General features: G+C 37.6%; 1 long non-coding RNA gene across 1 annotated transcript in view; it reads left to right on the top strand.

Annotated features, from left to right (window-relative positions):
* LOC128644327 (uncharacterized) overlaps positions 1-8882 on the top strand; it is a 34937-nt gene extending 26055 nt beyond the window's left edge. Inside the window, exons 3-4 of the long non-coding RNA XR_008399974.1 lie at positions 8344-8423; positions 8662-8882. This is a non-coding gene — a long non-coding RNA (uncharacterized LOC128644327). The remainder of the gene's footprint in view (positions 1-8343; positions 8424-8661) is intronic.
* Positions 8883-24559: the final 15677 nt, after the last annotated feature.

The following is a 24559-nucleotide window of genomic DNA, read 5'->3' as shown; positions in this document are numbered from 1 at the left end:
TCACTCAACTGTGGGGCATTCCAGACATGGATCTGATGGCCTCTCGTCAGAACTTCAAAGTTCCTTGCTACGGGTCCAGATCCAGGGATCCCAAGGCGGCTCTAGTGGATGCACTAGTGGCACCTTGGACCTTCAAACTAGCTTATGTATTCCCGCCGTTTCCTCTCATCCCCAGGCTGGTAGCCAGGATCAATCAGGAAAGGGCGTCGGTGATCTTGATAGCTCCTGCGTGGCCACGCAGGACTTGGTATGCAGATCTGGTGAGTATGTCATCGGCTCCACCATGGAAGCTACCTTTGAGACGAGACCTTCTTGTTCAAGGTCCGTTCGAACATCCGAATCTGGTCTCACTCCAGCTGACTGCTTGGAGATTGAACGCTTGATCTTATCGAAGCGAGGGTTCTCAGATTCTGTTATCGATACTCTTGTTCAGGCCAGAAAGCCTGTAACTAGAAAGATTTACCACAAAATTTAGAAAAAATATATCTGTTGGTGTGAATCTAAAGGATTCCCTTGGGACAAGGTTAAGATTCCTAAGATTCTATCCTTCCTTCAAGAAGGATTGGAAAAAGGATTATCTGCAAGTTCCCTGAAGGGACAGATTTCTGCCTTGTCTGTGTTACTTCACAAAAAGCTGGCAGCTGTGCCAGATGTTCAAGCCTTTGTTCAGGCTCTGGTTAGAATCAAGCCTGTTTACAAACCTTTGACTCCTCCTTGGAGTCTCAACTTAGTTCTTTCAGTTCTTCAGGGGGTTCCGTTTGAACCCTTACATTCCGTTGATATTAAGTTATTATCTTGGAAAGTTTTGTTTTTGGTTGCAATTTCTTCTGCTAGAAGAGTTTCAGAATTATCTGCTCTGCAGTGTTCTCCTCCTTATCTGGTGTTCCATGCAGATAAGGTGGTTTTACGTACTAAACCTGGTTTTCTTCCAAAAGTTGTTTCTAACAAAAACATTAACCAGGAGATTATCGTACCTTCTCTGTGTCCGAAACCAGTTTCGAAGAAGGAACGTTTGTTGCACAATTTGGATGTTGTTCGCGCTCTAAAATTCTATTTAGATGCTACAAAGGATTTTAGACAAACATCTTCCTTGTTTGTTGTTTATTCCGGTAAAAGGAGAGGTCAAAAAGCAACTTCTACCTCTCTCTCTTTTTGGATTAAAAGCATCATCAGGTTGGCTTACGAGACTGCCGGACGGCAGCCTCCCGAAAGAATCACAGCTCATTCCACTAGGGCTGTGGCTTCCACATGGGCCTTCAAGAACGAGGCTTCTGTTGATCAGATATGTAGGGCAGCGACTTGGTCTTCACTGCACACTTTTACCAAATTTTACAAGTTTGATACTTTTGCTTCTTCTGAGGCTATTTTTGGGAGAAAGGTTTTGCAAGCCGTGGTGCCTTCCATCTAGGTGACCTGATTTGCTCCCTCCCATCATCCGTGTCCTAAAGCTTTGGTATTGGTTCCCACAAGTAAGGATGACGCCGTGGACCGGACACACCTATGTTGGAGAAAACAGAATTTATGTTTACCTGATAAATTACTTTCTCCAACGGTGTGTCCGGTCCACGGCCCGCCCTGGTTTTTTAATCAGGTCTGATAATTTATTTTCTTTAACTACAGTCACCACGGTATCATATGGTTTCTCCTATGCAAATATTCCTCCTTTACGTCGGTCGAATGACTGGGGTAGGCGGAGCCTAGGAGGGATCATGTGACCAGCTTTGCTGGGCTCTTTGCCATTTCCTGTTGGGGAAGAGAATATCCCACAAGTAAGGATGACGCCGTGGACCGGACACACCGTTGGAGAAAGTAATTTATCAGGTAAACATAAATTCTGTTTTCTATATATTTCTAATGGTATTAGGGTACAATATTGATCTATACATACATACATATATATATAGATATATAACAATATCTATTTATGTGCAGAACACTGGAGTGTGAAATATTTACAGTAAATATACGGTATAACACTTTGTTAAATATGAATATTGCATAAATATGATTTAACATGTTTTCATCTACTTAAAGGGACATTAAACACTAAATACATTCTAGATAGAATAATGCATTCAAAGAAAAGATTAGTCCATGACTAACATGTAGATGTATTTTTTAAAGTTTCATTAGTTGTTTAAAAAGTGACAAAATAAGTGTAAAGTTTTAGTGTCTATAAAACACTGGGAGCTGCCATGTTATAACTTGTGTTACCTTCTCTGCTGTGGCCAATTAGGGTCAGTTATAAATAGGTCACTAGAGTGTGCAGCCAATGGTTGTGCTGGATTTAACAGTGTTCTGCACTTCCATTTCTAACAGGAACTGGAAAGCTCACAATTTCAGAATGGAATTACAGGCAAAGAGGAAAAAATAAATAATGAAAGTATATTGCAGAGTTGTTTTATATATACAATTTATCATTTTATATTACCATCTCAAAGTGTTTAATGTCCTTTTAACTGCAAAGAGCTCCAATGCACTTATATAAATGTCTATATATGTGTACTTATGCATTTTGTTTTATATATGTATATATGCATGTAAATACATATATACACTTATAAATGCATATGTACACATATATAGACATTTGTATATATGCATACATATACATCTTTAGACATGTATGTATCTCAATGTTAAAGCTATTTGCCTGCTTTTTTCCCCCGAACACCTGAGACCTCATATCTTTGAGCCCTTATAACTTTTTTATGCAATATTTTTTTTAAACAGTGTTATTATGAGTGTAACTGTACTTTGTAATTTATTTATCTTCGCCTAGATTTAGAGTTTTGCGGCCAAAGGGGTGCGTTAGCTACGCGTGCTTTTTTCTGGCCGCACCTTTTAAATACAGCTGGTATTGAGAGTTCACAGAATGGCTGCGTTAGGCTCCAAAAAAGGAGCGTATAGCATATTTAACGCAACTTCAACTCTCGATACCAGCGGTGCTTACGGACGCGGCCAGCTTCAAAAACGTGCTTGTGCACGATTCCCCCATAGAAAACAATGGGGCTGTTTGAGCTGAAAAAAAAACCTAACACCTGCAAAAAAGCCGCGTTCAGCTCCTAAAGCAGCCCCATTGTTTTCTATGGGGAAACACTTCCTACGTCTGCACCTAACACTCTAACATGTACCCCGAGTCTAAACACCCCTAACCTTACACTTATTAACCCCTATTCTGCCGCCCCCTCTATCGCTGACACCTGCATATTTTTTTAACCCTTAATCTGCCACTCCGTAAACCGCCGCTACTTACATTATCCCTATGTACCCCTAATCTGCTGCCCCTAACACCGCCGACCCCTATATTATATTTATTAACCCCTAATCTGCCCCCCACAACGTCGCCTCCACCTGCCTACACTTATTAACCCCTAATCTGCCGTCCGCACACCGCCGCTACTATAATAAAGCTATTAACCCCTAATCCGCCTCACTCCCGCCTCAATAAACCTATAATAAATAGTATTAACCCCTAATCTAACCTCCCTAACATCGCCGACACCTAACTTCAAGTATTAACCCCTAATCTGCCGATCGGAGCTCACCGCTACTCTAATAAATTTTCTAACCCCTAAAGCTAATTTTAACCCTAACACCCCCCTAAGTTAAATATAATTTTATTCTAACTAAATAAATTAACTCTTATTAAATAAATTATTCCTATTTAAATCTAAATACTTACCTGTAAAATAAACCCTAATATAGCTACAACATAAATTATAATTATATTATAGCTATTTTAGGATTAATATTTATTTTACAGGCAACTTTGTATTTATTTTAACCAGGCACAATAGCTATTAAATAGTTAAGAACTATTTAATAGCTAAAATAGTTAAAATAATTACAAAATTACCTGTAAAATAAATCTTAACCTAAGTTACAATTAAACCTAACACTACACTATCAATAAATTAATTAAATAAAATTCAAACAATTATCTACAATTAAACCTAACACTACACTATCAATAAATTATTTAAATACAATATCTACAATTATCTACAATTAAACCTAACACTACACTATCAATAAATTATTTAAATAAAATATCTACAAAAAAATACAATGAAATAAACTAACTAAAGTACAAAAAATAAAAAAGAACTAAGTTACAAAAAATAAAAAAATATTTACAAACATTAGAAAAATATTACAACAATTTTAAACTAATTACACCTACTCTAAGCCCCCTAATAAAATAACAAAGCCCCCCAAAATAAAAAAATGCCCTACCCTATTCTAAATTACAAAAGTTCAAAGCTCTTTTACCTTACCAGCCCTGAACAGGGCCCTTTGCGGGGCATGCTCCAAAGAATTCAGCTCTTTTGCCTGTAAAAAAAAACACATACAATACCCCCCCCCCCAACATTACAACCCACCACCCACATACCCCTTATCTAACCCAAACCCCCCTTAAATAAACCTAACACTAAGCCCCTGAAGATCTTCCTACCTTATCTTCACCATACCAGGTTCACCAATCGGTCTTCGGAAGTGTTGATCCAAGCCCAAGCGGGGGGCTGAAGAGTGACGTCCATCCTCGGGCTGAAGTCTGGATCCAATCGGCGGCTGAAGAAATCCATCATCGGGCTGAAGTCGGAAGTCCATCATCGGGATGAAGTCTTCTATCAAGCCGCATCTTCAATCTTCTTTCTTCTGGAGCGGAGCGGAGCCATCTTCTTCCAAGCCGACGCAGAACATCCTCTTCAAGCGACGCCTACTCGCCGAATGACGGTTCCTTTAAATGACGTCATCCAAGATGGCGTCCCTCGAATTCCTATTGGCTGATAGGATTCTATCAGCCAATCGGAATTAAGGTAGTAATATTCTGATTGGCTGATGGAATCAGCCAATCAGAATCAAGTTCAATCCGATTGGCTGATCCAATCAGCCAATCAGATTGAGCTCGCATTCTATTGGCTGTTCCGATCAGCCAATAGAATGCAAGCTCAATCTGATTGGCTGATTGGATCAGCCAATCGGATTGAACTTGATTCTGATTGGCTGATTCCATCAGCCAATCAGAATATTCCTACCTTAATTCCGATTGGCTGATAGAATCCTATCAGCCAATCGGAATTCGAGGGACGCCATCTTGGATGACGTCATTTAAAGGAACCGTCATTCGGCGAGTAGGCGTCGCTTGAAGAGGATGTTCCGCGTCGGCTTGGAAGAAGATGGCTCCGCTCCACTCCAGAAGAAAGAAGATTGAAGATGCGGCTTGATAGAAGACTTCATCCCGATGATGGACTTCCGACTTCAGCCCGATGATTGATTTCTTCAGCCGCCGCTTGGATCCAGACTTCAGCCCGAGGATGGATGTCACTCTTCAGCCCCCCGCTTGGGCTTGGATCAACACTTCCGAGGACCGATCGGTGAACCTGGTATGGTGAAGATAAGGTAGGAAGATCTTCAGGGGCTTAGTGTTAGGTTTATTTAAGGGGGGTTTGGGTTAGATTAGAGGTATGTGGGTGGTGGGTTGTAATGTTGGGGGGGGGTATTGTATGTGTTTTTTTTACAGGCAAAAGAGCTGAATTCTTTGGGGCATGCCCCGCAAAGGGCCCTGTTCAGGGCTGGTAAGGTAAAAGAGCTTTGAACTTTTGTAATTTAGAATAGGGTAGGGCATTTTTTTATTTTGGGGGGCTTTGTTATTTTATTAGGGGGCTTAGAGTAGGTGTAATTAGTTTAAAATTGTTGTAATATTTTTCTAATGTTTGTAAATATTTTTTTATTTTTTGTAACTTAGTTCTTTTTTATTTTTTGTACTTTAGTTAGTTTATTTAATTGTATTTATTTGTAGGTATTGTATTTAATTAATTTATTGATAGTGTAGTGTTAGGTTTAATTGTAGATAATTGTAGATATTGTATTTAATTAATTTATTGATAGTGTAGTGTTAGGTTTAATTGTAACTTAGTTTAGGATTTATTTTACAGGTAATTTTGTAATTATTTTAACTATTTTAGCTATTAAATAGTTCTTAACTATTTAATAGCTATTGTACCTGGTTAAAATAAATACAAAGTTGCCTGTAAAATAAATATTAATCCTAAAATAGCTATAATATAATTATAATTATAGATTTCCATGTCACAGCTTGTGGAGTTTAGTCTTCCCGACACTAGTGCTTGTATGGCTTAATTTTACACATCGTTCAGTATTTTGAGTTGACTGCAATTATAGGGTGTACCCCACATACCATAATTATTGGGTGAGACATGATTAACGTTAAGTAACTATGAAAAGAGGAGCTCTGGTTAAGCATAAATAATGACCTCCGTACCCCCCATATTATAGTACTCAGGATAGGCTGGATTCATCCTGAGTCCTTAAAGCAGTTTCTCTCGTAACAAAACCGCAATTAACCTATGGTAACTTAATATTCATATCTCTATGTATTATATATAAGCAATGTTGTGTTCACAAAATTTCAGCTATTCCAATAATTGCATTATCCAGAACTAATATTGTTAAAAGTCTGCATTTTTATATAAGAGATACTAGTTGGTGTTCAATGTAATATTTTTTTTCTTACTTCTTTTTGGTTGCTCTACCTTAGAGCTTATTGCTCATTTACTATATCTTCATAGATTATAGAATATATATGTATTATGTGAGCTTTATTTCTAATTGTTGCAAAATGGAGAAAAAGATTTGAAAATATGAGGTTCACTCTATGCACACTTTCAACTATCCTATGATGTAATCAGTATGATTGTATAATACTTCTCTCAAGACATCTGATGTGATTCCTATTTCTGTGTCATTGCAGTGGTTGATGTTTTGTTTATATTTTATTGTATATCAAACCTCAATAAAAAATTATTTAAAAAAAAATATATATAATTATAATTTATATTGTAGCTATATTAGGGTTTATTTTACAGGTAAGTATTTAGATTTAAATAGGAATAATTTATTTAATAAGAGTTAATTTATTTCTTTAGAATAAAATTATATTTAACTTTGGGGGGGTGTTAGGGTTAGGGTTAAAATTAGCTTTAGGGGTTAAAAAATTTATTAGAGTAGCGGTGAGCTCCGATCGGCAGATTAGGGGTTAATACTTGAAGTTAGGTTTTGGCGATGTTAGGGAGGGCAGATTAGGGGTTAATACTATTTATTATAGGGTTATTGAGGCGGGAGTGAGGCAGATTAGGGGTTAATAACTTTATTATAGTAGCGGTGCGGTCTGCTCGGCAGATTAGGGGTTAATAAGTGTAGGCAGGTGGAGGCGACGTTGTGGGGGGCAGATTAGGGGTTAATAAATATAATATAGGGGTCGGCGGTGTTAGGGGCAGCAGATTAGGGGTACATAGCTATAATGTAGCTGGCGGCGGCGTGCGGACGGCAGATTAGGGGTTAATAAGGGTAGGTAGCTGGCGGCGACGTTGTGGGGGGCAGATTAGAGGTTAATAAATATAATATAGGGGTCGGCGGTGTTAGGGGCAGCAGATTAGGGGTACATAGGGATAACGTAGTTGGCGGCAGTGTACGGAGCGGAAGATTAGGGGTTAAAAAATTTTTATAGAGTGGCGGCGATGTGGGGGACCTCGGTTTAGGGGTACATAGGTAGTTTATGGGTGTTAGTGTACTTTAGAGCACAGTAGTTAAGAGCTTTATAAACCGGCGTTAGCCCAGAAAGCTCTTAACTACTGACTTTTTTCTGCGGCTGGAGTTTTGTCGTTAGATTTCTAACGCTCACTTCAGCCACGACTCTAAATACCGGAGTTAGAAAGATCCCATTGAAAAGATAGGATACGCAATTGACTAAAGGGGATCTGCGGTATGGAAAAGTCGCGGCTGAAAAGTGAGCGTTAGACCCTTTAATGACTGACTCCAAATACCGGCGGTAGCCTAAAACCAGCGTTAGGAGCCTCTAATGCTGGTTTTGACGGCTACCGCCCAACTCTAAATCTAGGCTTATGTGTTTTGTGACACTTTTCTGATTTGCAAAACTGTTAACCACCACTCTGAGAATGCACTTACCCGACGAGCACTAACTTGAATTGCTCTCAATCGATCGCATTTACTTTCAACTTGTAATACCACCGCTATTTAACCTGCATGCAAACGAACGCAAAAACCCGATATTGCTTGCGCACACACATTTGCACTCCACTCGTACTCTGGCCCTTAATGTTTAAAGTTTGGAATGCTGCCACCATTATGTTTTTATTTGACATAACTTGCTATCAAGAGCAAAGAAAACCATGCCAAACCAGTTCAACATTCTGTAAAACAAAATGCTTGAATGGATCAAAAATGGTAACATAATATCATTTGTTATCATCACATTAGAAAAAAATGTTTTTTTTGTTTTGTTTTTCTCTTGTTAAGGAATTATGGAGGCGTTTATGTGGGAATACCAGTTGATGCAGCCTCTGCTTTGTGTAGCAAATCCAACGATGGACAAAAAGGTATTTTATTTGTATTTATTTTTTTATTAACATACCTTATTGTGTTTTTTTTTATTCTCCTACACATTTTCTGAGTTGATGTTATATCTTTTTTTTTATTTTATTTTTTATTTAAGTTTCACAAATAACAAGTGTGCACAAACATGAAAAACAAATTACAATAATCCTATACAAATGATATGTCTGAATCAATCAAGACCATTAAACATACTTTGCCAATTTACTATTATTCAAAAAGGTAAGAAGAGAAGCGGAAGACATAGATGAAGAAAAAGAAGGAAAAGAAAGAGATAGAGGAAATAGTCATCAGTCATATTTACCATTTACTAGACCTTTTATCTAACATTTAACAAAATAAAGCCATTTTTAAAGTTGTATATTTAACCTCACGTCTAAAGCCTATTTGCTATATTTCTTGTATATGTAATCTTCCCAAATAAAATTTAATTCAAGACTTTATATTTTATTAAAAGCAGGTTTCTGTATAAAGGTGATCATTTTTTGTTTTAGGGAGTGCTGTGGTGGGGATAACACAAAAATTCCAAAATACATTTCAATTTATAAGAAGTGATTTAACATTAATAAAATGTATTTCAAATCATACAGCATAAGGCAGTTGTTGAAGATACTGGCAGTTAATATAAAATTGTCAAGTGTATCCAATCACATGGTACAAGGCCAACAAACTGCAGATTTTATTTACTTCCACTAAAGGATGGTGACTATGATGCCCTGCATCAAGCTATATACAAGTTAAAGGGACAGTCTACACCAGAATTTTTATTGTTTTAAAAGATAGATAATCCCTTTATTACCCATTTCCCAGTTTTGCATAACTAACACATTTATAATAATATATTTTTAACCTCTGTGATTATCTTGTATCTAAGCCTCTGCAAACTGCCCCTTTTTTCAGTTCTTTTGACAGACTTACAGTCTAGCCAATCAGTGCCTGTTCCCAGATAACTTCTCGTGCACAAGCACAGTGTTATCTATATGAAATACGTGAACTAAAACCCTCTAGTGGTGAAAAACTGTTAAAATGCAATCTGAAAGAGGTGGGCTTCAAGGTCTAAGAAATTAGCATATGAACCTCCTAGGTTAAGCTTTCAACTAAGAATACCAAGAGAACAAAGCAAAATTGGTGATAAAAGTAAATTGGAAAATTGTTTAAAATTGCATGTCCTATCTGAATCATGAAAGTTTATTTTGGCCTAGACTGTCCCTTTAAGCCCATCAGGCATCAATGCCTTTTTGCTTTCTTAATGAGGTGGTCTGTTTCATTTCATGCCCTGTGCATTGTCTTTAATGGCTCCACTTAGACTATGATTTAAAGGGAAAATTGTTAGTTTTCAGCTCACTTAAAACTGCCCCTAATTGTCCCCAGCAGGAGAGAAGACTTAGTCAATCATGACTTTGGAAGCATAGAAACATAGAATTTGACGGTAAATAAGAACCAAAAGGCCCATCAAGTCCACCTTAGGATAGCCTTATGCATGTCTCAGGCATTTTTGAATTCTTTCACAGTCCCTGTGTTTACCACCTCTATTGGAAGTTTATTCCATGAATCTATCACATTTCTGTAAAAAACTGCGTCCTCACATTTTTCCTGAATCTGCTACCCTCTTACTTAAGATTGTGACCCCTTGTTTTGGTATTTATTTTTTTGTGGAAAATGCTTTCAACCTACACTTTCTATTGTGTTACCCCTTTCCCTTCTCTCCTTTATGCTATACATATTTGGATCAAAGATTCTTTCATTGTATGTTTTGTATTTTTGACCATTTTCCATTTTAGTAGCTCTCCTTTGGGCAGTTTCTAGTTTATTTATATCCTTTTGGAGAAATGGTCTCCAGAACTGTACACAGTATTCCAGATGAGGCCTAACTAGCGATCTGTAAAGTGGCATAAAAACCCTGCTATTTCTGCTGCATTGTCTACCCAATTTTAAATCAGCTGAAATAATAATTTCCAAGTCCTGTGTCTCTTTAGTTACAGTCAGTAATATGCAATTGAGACTATGGGGTCTATTTATTAAACCCAGGGCGGACATGATTCGCTATAGCGAATCATGTCTACCCTGCATCGCTAAATGCCAACAGCATACGCTGTCGGCATTTAACATTGTACAAGCATTTCACAAGAAATGCTTGTGCAATGGCACCCCTCTGCACATTTGCGGCCAATCGGCCGCTAGCAGTGGGTGTCAATGATCCCGATTGATTGACGAGTTAAGGAGCATTGGTCTTACGACCGCTGCTTCTTAATTACAGTTTCTGGCGATCCGGAAACTATGCGGGTAGATAGCAGCATTTGCTGCTTGGTAAATCTCCCTCTATAATTGGCCTTTGGGTTTTTGGATCCTATATGCATAATTATGCTTTTGATAATATTACATTTTCAATCCTATTTATTTGCCCAGTCCTCCAGTTTTTTTAATATCACTGCTCACTTGATTTACTCCTCCTATATAATTAACTCTGTTACAAATTTTTGTATCATCAGCAGACAAGCACACCTTACCCTGGAGCTCTCTTTCAATATCACTAATGAACATGTTAAACAAAACAGGCCCAAGAACTGACCCTTCAGGAATACCACTAGCAACTGATCTCTCATTTAAATATACTCCATTAATTAAAACCATCTGCCTTCTATCCTTAAGCCAGCATTCTACCCACTTAAAGGGACATGAAACCCAAAATGTTTCTTTCATGATTCAAATAGAGAATACAATTTTAAATAACTTTACTTCTATTATCTCATTTGTTTCATTCTCTTTGTATCATTTGTTGAAGTAGCAGCAATGCACTAATGGTTTCTAACTGAACCCATGGGTGAGCCAATCACAATCAATCAATATATATATATATATATATATATATATATGCAGCTACCACTCAACAGCTAGAACCTAGGTTCTCTGCTGCTCCTGAGCTTTCCTAGATGAAGCTTTCAGCAAAGGATAACAAGAGAAGGACGGAATTTAAATAATAGAAGTAAATTGTAAAGTTGTTTAAAATTGTATTCTCTATCTGAATCATGAAAGAAAAATATTGGGTTTCATGTCCCTTTAACAATCTTAGCATCTACTCCAAGGCAATACATTTTGTGAATATGTTTGTTGTGTGGGACAGTGTAAAATGCTTTGCTAAAGTATAAATCTACGGCTCTACCCTGGTCTATTAATTTAGTTATATGGTCAAAGAAATGAATTAGATTAGTCTGACATGATCTTCCAGCAGTGAAACCGTGCGTTCCTTTTTCATCTAAGTTGTTTGCCTGAAGATAAGACACAAGGCTTTCCTTTTTAAAGAGATTCCATTAATTTCCCTGCAAATGAGATCAAGCTGACTGGCCTGTAGTTAGCTGAATCTTCCCTACTACCCTTTTTATGAAGAGGGACTACATAAGCAATTTTCCAGTCTTTTCCAGGCACAACTCCTGTTAATAGTAACTGATTAAATAAATCAGCTAATGGAGTAGCTATTGCGGATCGAAGTTCTCTTAGAACCCTTGGATGAATATTATCTTGACTCACAGACTTATTTACTTTTATTTTTGATAAAGCCCTTGAAACCTCTTCCTCTGTAAAAAGAGAAGTACTACCCACATTATCATTTAAAGTAACATCCCTTAATAGAATTTCATTATATTTACAATTTGTTGTGAAGACTGAACAAAAGTAATCATTTAGACAGTTTGCTATTTATTTATTTACTTCCTCTACTCTAACATCCTCAGTCTTCAGACTTAATATCCCATCACTAGTTTTTCTCTTTTCATTGCTATATCTAAAGATTTTGTCCCAATTTTTACTGATTGTGCTATTCATTAACTGCTTTGTCATTTTTTGTTGGGTTCTCCATTTTTCTCTATCCTCTCCTGAGCCAGTGTGCTTGAATTTTTTATAGACTGTCTTTTTTGTCTTAACTGCATGTGCTACTTTTCTTGAAAACCATATTTGTTTTCTTTTTCTTTTACAAACAGTGTTTAGTTGCATCTCTAAAATATCGCCACTGTTCTTGCACTCCTGTAATCTGTGTCATCCCTTTTATAGAATCATACATGTAGGTATTTGCCTATGTAGCAAAAATCAGCCTTTTTAAAATCTAAAACTTTTGTTTTACTATGGTTGCACAATACCTTTGCCTGAATATTAGAGGAGTAGTAAGAAGTGAATACAGCGCCAACAAGAGGCCAAGGGATAAATATACTCACAGAGAGATAAAAGAAGATTATTTAATGAACCATGTTAAAAAGCATCAGTAATAAAAGACTATATATAAAAAATGTAAAAAGCACATATAAATAAAATTACAAATACAGGAATATCTTACAGAAGCGGCTCAAAGGGCCAAAGCTTATAATTACAATAAAAACAGAGGTAATAACAGGTGATCAGTGTGAGTGGTACACCAGAATAAGAGTGTATACTAATAAAACAGAATTAGCCTAAGTACAACTGTAGCAAGTGCATCAAGCAAAAAACTAATAAACAATAATACAAACAATAGTGTTCAAAATTAGTGTTACAAAAATAGTGTTCCAAAAAATAGAAAAATGCACTGCAGTGCAAAAAAAAGGGGGGTAGCAAAATAATTGTATAGATACAATCAAATAGTGAGTGAGTGCAAATGGATATAAAAATGCTAGCTACTTAATCCAGTGAGGTTAAGATATAATTAAATAAAATACACAATATGCAATAACATAAAAAATAAAATACACAATATGCAATAACATAAAAAATAAAAAATAAAATATAATCCAAAAAAGTGTTCAAAAAGTTGATCAACAAATGTTAGTGAAGAACAAAAATAAGTCAATCAAAACTAAAAAATGGAAAAAATGGGTGATGAAAAGCAAGGTGAAAGTGAGGAAATTGATTCCTTCCAATGTGTGTGAGTGTGGTTGCTGAAGTAGCTGATCTCTGTTTGGATACAGCTTGGGGATTACCTTAGCGCTTGTACACACACCCTTTTTCACTCCTGAATATTAGAGGGACATGAAACCGAAAATGTATCTTTTATAATTCAGATAGATCATATAATTTGCCCAAACACCTTCGCAATTAACATTGGTTTCTTCCATTTCAGTTATATTAATATGTTCTTTCACGTATAGAGCCACTGCCCCCCTTTTTTCCTACTTTATTTTTTTAAACAAAATCTAACCAGGTATGACTGTGTCCCAGTCATGATAATCATTGTGCCATATCTCTGTTACAGCTACCAAATCTAACTTATCTCAAATCATTATTGTAGGAAGTTCAGGTAATTTATTTACTAAACTGCGAGCATTATTGCACAAAGAACATTACTAGAATTGTTAGATAATTTTGCATGGTCAATATATCCCATTCTTCTATTTTATTTTATTTTTTAAATACATTTTTTTATTGAGATTTGTTGGCATGAACAAGAATAAAACAGTGTATGCCAATTTACAATAAAGTCAAGTGCAGATAAACATTACATTCAAAATGGTTTAAGAAAAATATATATGAATGTATGATCTAGTAACGGGTACATAAGCATCTTCTGCACAGGTTAGACATTTGTTACAGTATGATAGCAAGTTGTGGGTGTACATAGATAGCATTTAGAATAGTAGTCTAGGAGAGATCTTAAATGCATTAGGAATGTAAACGGACATATTAGTTAGAAATCTCATTTTGAATAAAGTTACTTAATCTTAAATCTTAAGTGGTACATACTGCCACTCCAGGGCCATTAATAAAATATCTCAACAACTAATAAGATCTATAAGAAAACAAATTAATAGGAGACCTACAGATTACTTTTATGAATTTTTTATAGGAAGCCCCCAGCTACCTGTTATGATGCAGTCAGTATCTATCATGAAGTGGTGAGTTTTTGTAAGGGTTGGTATTTGTTGTTATATTACCTTGCAAGGCTATGAGGTATTGAGTTTGTATCATAGTAGGAAAACAATACCAATGAGCTCTTATGTGTGGAGTACAGTTGGTTGCAAGGCTTGAGTGGGGCTTATTAGAAGATAGGTCAGGGAGGGGCTGATTTTTATGTGTAGAGTAGGTTAGGATAGCTTATATATGGGTAGGATGTCCCGGTTATGGGGTCTCCAAAAACTAATGTGAGTAGTTGCTGAGAAAGAGCAATAAAGGTATGAGTACCATGATTGTTAGCGAAATATAAAGAACAACGGAAAAAAGCCGCTCATATAAAGATTGGATACAGCCTAATGTCAATAGGTTGTAAATGTTGATGGAGGAATTTAGTAACTACTAATGGAGTATGTATATCCTCTGGAAAGGGATATAGAATATGGGAGAGTAGAGAAGGCTATTAAACTGTGTCTTGGGGAAGGGAGTAACTACAGGTGTGTGTGATTTTTCAGCGAGACAGAGACCATCGCCTAGATTTAGAGTTCTGCGTTAGCCGTCAAAACCAGCGTTAGGGTGTCCGCTGGTATTTAGAGTCAGTCAGGAAAGGGTCTAACGCTCACTTTCCAGCCACGATTTTCCATACCGCAGATCCCCTTACGCCATTTGCGTATCCTATCTTTTCAATGGGATCTTTCTAATGCCGGTATTTAGAGTCTTGGCTGAAGTGAGCGTTAGAAATCTAACGACAAAACTCCAGCCGCAGAGAAAAGCCAGGAGTTAAGAGCTTTCTGGGCTAACGCCGGTTCATAAAGCTCTTAACTACTGTGCTCTAAAGTACACTAACACCCATAAACTACCTATGTACCCCTAAACCGAGGCCCCCCCACATCGCCGCCACTCTAATAATTTTTTTTAACCCCTAATCTGCCGACCGCACACCGCTGCCACCTACATTATCCCTATGTACCCCTAATCTTCTGCCCCTAACACCGCCGACCCCTACATAATATTTATTAACCCCTAATCTGCCCCCCCAACGTCGCCGCCACCTTACCTACAATTATTAACCCCTAATCTGCCAACCGGACCTCACCGCTACTATAATAAAGTAATTAACCCTTAATCCGCCTCACTCCCGCCTCAAAAACCCTATAATAAATAGTATTAACCCCTAATCTGCCCTCCCTAACATCACCGACACCTAACTTCAAGTATTAACCTCTAATCTGCCGACTGGACCTCGCCGCTACTCTAATAAATGTATTAACCCCTAAAGATAAGTCTAACCCTAACACCCCCCTAAGTTAAATATAATTTTTATCTAACGAAATAAAATAAATCTTATTAAATAAATTATTCCTATTTAAAGCTAAATACTTACCTGTAAAAAAAACCCTAATATAGCTACAATATAAATAATAATTATATTGTAGCTATTTTAGGATTAATATTTATTTTACAGGCAACTTTGTATTTATTTTAACCAGGTACAATAGCTATTAAATAGTTAATAACTATTTAATAGCTACCTAGTTAAAATAATTACAAAATTACCTGTAAAATAAATCCTAACCTAAGTTACAATTAAACCTAACACTACACTATCAATAAATTAATTACATACAAATACCTACAAATAAATACAATTAAATCAACTAACTAAAGTACAAAAAATAAAAAAAGAACTAAGTTACAAAAAATAAAAACATAATTTACAAACATTATAAAAATATTACAACAATTTTAAGCTAATTACACCTACTCTAAGCCCCCTAATAAAATAACAAAGCCCTCCAAAATAAAAAAAATGCCCTACCCTATTCTAAAATAAAAATTGAAAAGCTCTTTTACCTTACCAGCCCTTAAAAGGGCTTTTTGCGGGGCTTGCCCCAAAGAATTCTGCTCTTTTGCCTGTAAAAAAAAATATACAATACCCCCCCCCCAACATTACAACCCACCACCCACATACCCCTAATCTAACCCAAACCCCCCTTAAATAAACCTAAGCCCCTGAAGATCTCCCTACCTTGTCTTCACCACGCCGGGTATCACCGATCCGAAGTCTTCATCCAAGCGGGGGCTGAAGAGGTCCATCATCCGGCTGAAGTCTTCTATCAAGCGGCATCTTCAATCTTCTTTCTTCCGGCTCCATCTTCATCCCGCCGACGCGGAACATCCATCCTGGCCGACGAACTCCCGACGAATGACGGTTCCTTTAAGGGACGTCATCCAAGATGGCGTCCCTCGAATTCCGATTGGCTGATAGGATTCTATCAGCCAATCGGAATTAAGGTAGGAAAATTCTGATTGGCTGATGGAATCAGCCAATCAGATTCAAGTTCAATCCGATTGGCTGTTTGGATCAGCCAATCGGATTGAACTTGAATCTGATTGGCTGATTCCATCAGCCAATCTGAATTTTCCTACCTTAATTCCGTAATAATTTGGTACGGTAAAAGAGCTTTTCAATTTTTATTTTAGAATAGGGTAGGGCATTTTTTTATTTTGGGGGGCTTTGTTATTTTATTAGGGGGCTTAGAGTAGGTGTAATTAGCTTAAAATTGTTGTAATATTTTTATAATGTTTGTAAATTATTTTTTTATTTTTTGTAACAGTTCTTTTTGTATTTTTTGTACTTTAGTTAGTGTATTTATTTGTATTTATTTGTAGGTATTTGTATTTAATTTATTTATTGATAGTTTAGTGTTAGGTTTAATTGTAACTTAGGTTAGGATTTATTTTACAGGTAATTTTGTAATTATTTTAACTAGGTAGCTATTAAATAGTTATTAACTATTTAATAGCTATTGTACCTGGTTAAAATAAATACAAAGTTGCCTGTAAAATAAATATTAATCCTAAAATAGCTACAATATAATTATTATTTATATTGTAGCTATATTAGGGTTTATTTTACAGGTAAGTATTTAGCTTTAAATAGGAATAATTTATTTATTTAATAAGATTTATTTTATTTCGTTAGATAAAAATTATATTTAACTTAGGGGGGTGTTAGGGTTAGGGTTAGACTTAGCTTTAGGGCTTAATACATTTATTAGATTAGTGGTGAGGTCCGGTCGGCAGATTAGGGGTTAATAATTGTAGGTAAGGTAGCGGCGACGTTGGGGGGGGGGCAGATTAGGGGTTAATAAATATTATGTAGGTGTCGGCGGTGTTAGGGCAGCAGATTAGGGGTTCATAACTTTATTATAGTAGCGGTTAGGTCCGGTCGGCAGATTAGGGGTTAATAATTGTAGGTAGGTAGCGGCGACGTTGGGGGGGGCAGATTAGGGGGTAATAAATATAATATAGGGATCGGCGGGGGTTAGGGGCAGCAGATTAGGGGTTCATATGGATAACGTAGATTGCGGCGGTGTCCGGAGCGGCAGATTAGGGGTTAATTGTGTAATGCAGGTGTCAGCGATAGCGGGGGCGGCAGATTAGGGGTTAATAAGTGTGTAAGGTTAGGGGTGTTTAGACTCAGGGTACATGTTAGGGTGTTAGGTGCAGACTTAGGAAGTGTTTCCCCATAGTAAACAATGGGGCTGTGTTAGGAGCTGAACGCTGCTTTTTTGCAGGTGTTAGGTTTTTTTTAGCTCAAACTGCCCCATTGTTTCCTATGGGGGAATCGTGCACGAGCACGTTTTTGAAGCTGGCCGCGTCCGTAAGCACCGCTGGTATTTAGAGTTGCAGTGGCGGTAAATATGCCTCTATGCTCCCTATTTGGAGCCTAACGCAGCCCTTCTGTGAACTCTAAATACCAGCGGTATTTAAAAGGTGCGGGGGGGGAAATACACGCGTAGCTAACGCACCCCTTCTAATGCAAAACTCTAAATCTAGCCGCATGAATTTAAAGGCCTCTATTGGGGTAAGCTGGGATATAAATGAGCTCATATGGAGTATATGTAAAATCAAAAATTAAAGGATTAAATCCAGAGGTTGGTAGGCAAGAAATAGATTGCTGTTAGAGTTGCTTTCGGTTTATGGGATAACAGAAAGTAGTGTCCACTAGTGATGTCGCGAACTTAAAATTTTCCGTTAATGTTCGCGAACGGGAGAACCGCCATAGACTTCAATAGGCAGGCGAATTTTAAAACCCACAGGGACTCTTTCTGGCCACAATAGTGATGGAAAAGTTGTTTCAAGGGTACTAACACCTGGACTGTGGCATGCCGGAGGGGGATCCATGGCAAAACTCCCACGTAAAATGACATAGTTGATGCAGAGTCTGGTTTTAATCCATAAAGGGCATAAATCACCTAACATTCCTAAATTGTGTGGAATAATGTGCTTTAAAACATCAGGTATGATGTTGTATCGATCAGGTAGTGTAAGGGTTACGCCCGCTTCACAGTGACAGAGCAGACGCACCACAAACAACTGCAAACAGTCCATTTGCACAACCGCAAACTCCCCATTTGTACAAGGTTGGATACCAAGCTAGCCATGTCCCGTTCCTTGTCCTCACTGATGTCATTGAAGGTCTCTTCCTCCACCCAGCCACATACAACACCAAGGGTCCCCGAAAGGTGACAACCAGCCCCCTGGGACGCCTGCTGTGTTTGGTCTTCCACCTCCTCAAAGCCACCTTCCTCCTCTGACTCCTCTTCTTCAGACTCCTCTCTCTGCGTTGCCTCTCTCTGCGTTATTATAAGGTGTGTTAAGTAGTACTATTCCTATCAGTTTAATCCCTGTATATGGCATGGATTTTAGGAACCGGGATATGGAAAAAGATGCTTGGTCGGTCCTCCTACTTCAAATTTGGGGCACTGCGCGTGCAATCTACTGTGCCACCAGATATGAGTGGTGTGTTAAGTAGTACTATTCTGATTGTTTAATCCCTGTTACGTCCCCTATTAGGGGACGTGTATATGGCATGGATATGTATATGGCATGGCCGAAACACAAGTGGCTGTCAGATAACAGTCCGGCCACGAGATAGATAGATTTGATAGATAGATTAGATAGATAGATGCAATAGATACATTTGATAGATACGATAGATAGATTTGATAGATAAATAGATAGATAATTTCCCAGACAGAGAATTACAAGACGTGCGGTCTGGGACCCATGGTAAGGTTCCCAGAGGCAGTTGCGGCGCCAGGGGACGTGTATATGGCATGGATTTTAGGAACCGGGAGATGGAAAAAGATGCTTGGTCGGTCCTCCTACTTCAAATTTGGGGCACTACGCGTGCAATCTACTGTGCCACCAGATATGAGTGGTGTGTTAAGTAGTACTATTCTGATCAGTTTAATCCCTGTTACCTGATGAAACGGCACCTAAGCCGAGAAACGCGTTGCAAAGTAATCTTTTAATGTTTTTAATAAATGTGATTTTATTTGTTCTACCTTGCCTACGATTATATTATTCCATCTTTACACCTTTTGGGGACCAATCGTTTATGAGCCGCTCCAATAACTTTGACTAAGAAAGTCCGATTTAATAACTACCTAGCTAAAATAATTACAAATTTACCTGTAAAATAAAACCTAACCTAAGTTACACTAACACCTAACCTAACCCTACAATTAAATAAATTCCCTAAATTAAATACAATTAAATAAATTAAATTAGCTAAATCACAAAAAAAATAACACTAAATTACAGAAAATAAAAAACAAATTACAAGATATTTAAACTAATTACACCTAATCTAATAGCCCTATCAAAATAAAACCTAACCTAAGTTACACTAACACCTAACCTAACCCTACAATTAAATAAATTCCCTAAATTAAATACAATTAAATAAATTAAATTAGCTAAATCACAAAAAAAATAACACTAAATTACAGAAAATAAAAAACAAATTACAAGATATTTAAACTAATTACACCTAATCTAATAGCCCTATCAAAATAAAAAAAAAACCCACCCAAAATAAAAAAAAATCCCTAGCCTAAACTAAACTATCACTAGCCCTTAAAAGGGCCTTTTGCAGGGCATTGCCCCAAAGAAATCAGCTCTTTTATCTGTTAAAAAAAATACAAACAACCCCCCCAACAGTAAAACCACCACCCACGCACCCAACCCCCCAAATAAAAGCCTAACTAAAAAAACTATGCTCCCTATTGCCCTGAAAAGGACATTTGGATGGGCATTGCCCTTAAAAGGGCATTAAGCTCTATTGCAGGCCCAAAGCCCTAACCTAAAAAATAAACCCACCCAATACACACTTAAAAAAATCCTAACACTAACCCCCGAAGATTCACTTACCGGGAGAAGTCTTCATCCAAGCGGCAAGATGTCCTCAAGGAAGCCGGCAGAAGTGGTCCTCCAGACGGGCAGAAGTGGTCCTCCAGATGGGCAGAAGTCTTCATCCAGATGGCATCTTTTATCTTCATCCTTCCGGCACGAAGCAGGTCCATCTTCAAGACATCCGACGCGGAGCATCCTCTTCTTCCGACGGACTAATGACGAATGAAGGTACCTTTAAATGACGTCATCCAAGATGGCGTCCCTTAGATTCCGATTGGCTGATCGGAATTAAGCCAATCGGAATTAAGGTAGAAAAAGAAAAAATTCTACTGGCTGATTGGATCAGCCAATAGAATTGAGCTTGCATTCCATTGGCTGATTGGAACAGCCAATAGATTGCAAGCTCAATCCTATTGGCTGATTGGATCAGCCAATAGGATTTTTTCTACCTTAATTCCGATTGGCTGATAGAATTCTTTCAGCCAATCGGAATCTAAGGGACGACATCTTGGATGACGTCATTTAAAGGTACCTTCATTCGTCGTTAGTCCGTCGGAAGAAGAGGATGCTCCGCGTCGGATGTCTTGAAGATGGACCCACTCCGCGCCGGAAGGATGAAGATAGAAGATGCCGTCTGGATGAAGACTTCGGCCCATCTGGAGGACCACTTCTGCCTGTCTGGAGGACCACTTCTGCCGGCTTCCTTGAGGACATCTTGCCGCTTGAGTGAATCTTCGGGGGTTAGTGTTAGGATTTTTTTAAGGGTGTATTGGGTGGGTTTATTTTTTAGGTTAGGGCCTGCAATAGAGCTAAATGCCCTTTTAAGGGTAATGCCCATCCAAATGCCCTTTTCAGGACAATGGGGAGCTTAGGTCTTTTTAGTTAGGCTTTTATTTGGGGGTTGGTTGTGTGAGTGGTGGATTTTACTGTTGGGGGGGTTGTTTGTATTTTTTTTTTTACAGGTAAAAGAGCTGATTTCTTTGGGGCAATGCCTTGCAAAAGGCCATTTTAAGGGTTATTGGTAGTTTAGTTTAGGCTAGGATTTTTTTTTATTTTGATAGGGCTATTAGATTAGGTGTAATTAGTTTAAAGATCTGTAATTTGTTTTTTATTTTCTGTAATTTTTTTTTGTGATTTAGCTAATTTAATTTATTTTAGCTAATTTAATGTATTTAATTTAGGGAATTGTATTTAATGTAGGGAATTTATTTAATTATAGTGTAGTGTTAGGTGTTATTGTTACTTAGGTTAGGTTTTATTTTACAGGTAAATTTGTATTTATTTTAGCTAGGTAGTTATTAAATAGTTAATAACTATTCTACCTAGTTAAAATAGCTACAATGTAACTATTATTTATATTGTAACTAGCTTAGGTAAGTATTTAGTTTTATATAGGAATAATGTAGTTAATGATAGTAATTTTATTTAGATTTATTTAAATTATATTTAAGTTAGGGGGTGTTAGGGTTAGACTTAGATTTAGGGGTAAATACATTTAATATAGTGGCGGCGACGTTGGGGGCGGCAGATTAGGGGTTAATAAATGTAGGTAGGTTGCGGCAACATTGGGGGCATAAAATTAGGGGTTAATAAATATAATGCAGGTGTCGGCGATGTCGGGGGCAGCAGATTAGGGGTTAATAAGTATAATGTAGGTGGCGGCGGTGTCCGGAGTTGCAGATTAGGGGTTAATAAGTATAATACAGGTGTCAGCGATGTCGGGGGCGGCAGATTAGGGGTTAATAAGTGTAAGATTAGGGGTGTTTAGACTCAGGGTTCATGTTAGGGTGTTAGGTGTAAACATAAAATGTGTTTCCCCATAGGAATCAATGGGGCTGCATTACTGAGATTTACGCTGCTTTTTTGCCGGCTCTCCCCATTGATGTCTACGGGGAAATCGTGCATGAGCACATACGACCAGCTCACCGCTGACTTAAGCAGCGCTGGTATTGGAGTGCAGTATGGAGCACAATTTTGCTCTACGCTCACTTCTTGCCTTTTAACACCTGGTTTGTAAAAACCTGTAATACCAGCTCTGCATGTAAGTGAGCGGTGAGAAAAAACTGCTTGTTAGCACCGCACAGCTCATAACGAAAAACTCGTAATCTGGCCGTAAGTGTTTACTGAGAACACTGAATGCGCTGGGGGCGGAGCTTATAACAGCAATTTTGGCGAAGAGTTTTTTTCCGGGAAAATTTAAATTGTGGCGGTAAATTTTTGGCGCCAAAAACATGGCACACAGTGATGACACGTCACCCTATGACATAAATAGCATCATCATATGCGCAACATGCAAAGCTGAAGAGGATTTCTAATACACCTATCACTCTAAAAAGCAGTTAAGAATTTTGATTGTATATACAAAAAAACAAAATGTACCTAAATAAAGCCTAATGGATACTTCTATTATAGCTGCATAAAATGTGATTATCAACATTCCATGAGGCTAACATAATACTTAGCATCCTAATTTATAAATAAATTACAAGCTCCAAAAACCCCTGTATGTTCCACAGACTCTACTAACCTCGACAAATATTAAGTCACAAATAAAGTCGCTAAAAAAGAGCACTGAATTACTGACTCAAGGCATGTATACAAACAATATATAACAACGTTACTTAAAAAGTGCCCAATCCATAGCTGAGAGTGTCTTATATAATATAAGTATATACTTACCGTGTAAGACACCCATCCACATATAGCAGACAGCCAAACCAGTACTGAAACATATCAGCAGAGGTAATGGTCAGGGGTGTATTAAGGCATAGGCCAACAAGGCCGGTGCCTAGGGCAGCAGATTTTTAAGGGGCAGCAGAATTTTGAGTCCCTAGGGCCACTCTACTGAACTCAGGGCCGGGTGGCTAAATCAACCAATTACTAATGACTTAAATGGCTGGCCCGGCTATTGCTATCCTATGGGATTGTATGTGGGTGCGCATGACATGGTGACAGTGGAGGCGGAGCTCACTTGCGCAGCCTGGCCTGGACTGAGAGGGAATGCGGTATTCTTCCTGGCTCCACAGCGTGATTGAGACTCACACAGACTACACAGTGCAGTGTGCACTACAACTTGACCACTGTGAAACAGCATATGCCTTTCTCCCTTCAATACATCTTCATTAGGCATTAAAATACTTCAACGGATTAGTCACTAGATACTTGTACATTTACTGTTTGTCTATCTGTCATACATGCAAAGAATAAGTATTTATTTCTGAATCTATACAACTATGTGACTTAAAACACAACTGAAAATATGTTGTATGCATTTAATACATTCAGAAACAATACAAGTATGTACTTTATTATGATTGTATCATGTGACTTTATCCCTTAGGATACAATTCCTAAACCTATCATAACTACTGTTTTATTTTTTAAGTACTTTTAAAGGCCAGTTTGTATATTCATTACATATTTATCCAAGCAGATATTTTGCTTAAATAACTGTCAATCACCAAAGAAGATGTTTAAGGTTAAACAACTACCTACTGACAAACTATAATACAGTGAAGGATATGTTTTTCTGATATAAACACTTTAATAATGTCTTAAAAAAAATTAAAAAATTATATATATATATATATATATATATATATATATATATATATATGTGTGTGTGTGTGTGTGTGTGTGTGTGTGTGAGTGAGTGACCAGAGTGAATGCAAGCCCTGGTGAACATCTACTTAAAAAGACATTTTTTTTATTTTTTACACCCTCCCCCAAAAATATTATGTCTAAAAAATGGCCTTAAACCTGGGGTGGGGTGGGGGGTGGGGGGGGCAGCAGAATTTTGAGTGCCTAGGGCAGCACAAAACCTAAATACGCCCCTGGTAATGGTAGAAGAGTATAATGTCGATCTGTAAAGGGAGGCAGCAGATGAATCCCTGTGACCGATTTACAGAGAGCATTAGAATAGATTTCCCATAGGTGAAAACATGGCGTCATCAGGCAATACTCCCTTCACATCCCTCAGACAAACACTGTACTTTGAGAGGAACTGGGCTTCAATATGCTTAGAAGCGCCTATCACAGAAGAAAAATCAAGCACAACTTGCTT

Source organism: Bombina bombina, unplaced genomic scaffold, assembly GCF_027579735.1.
Source record: "Bombina bombina isolate aBomBom1 unplaced genomic scaffold, aBomBom1.pri scaffold_1367, whole genome shotgun sequence".
Lineage (NCBI taxonomy): Eukaryota > Metazoa > Chordata > Amphibia > Anura > Bombinatoridae > Bombina > Bombina bombina.
This window is presented reverse-complemented; position numbering and strand designations above follow the sequence as displayed.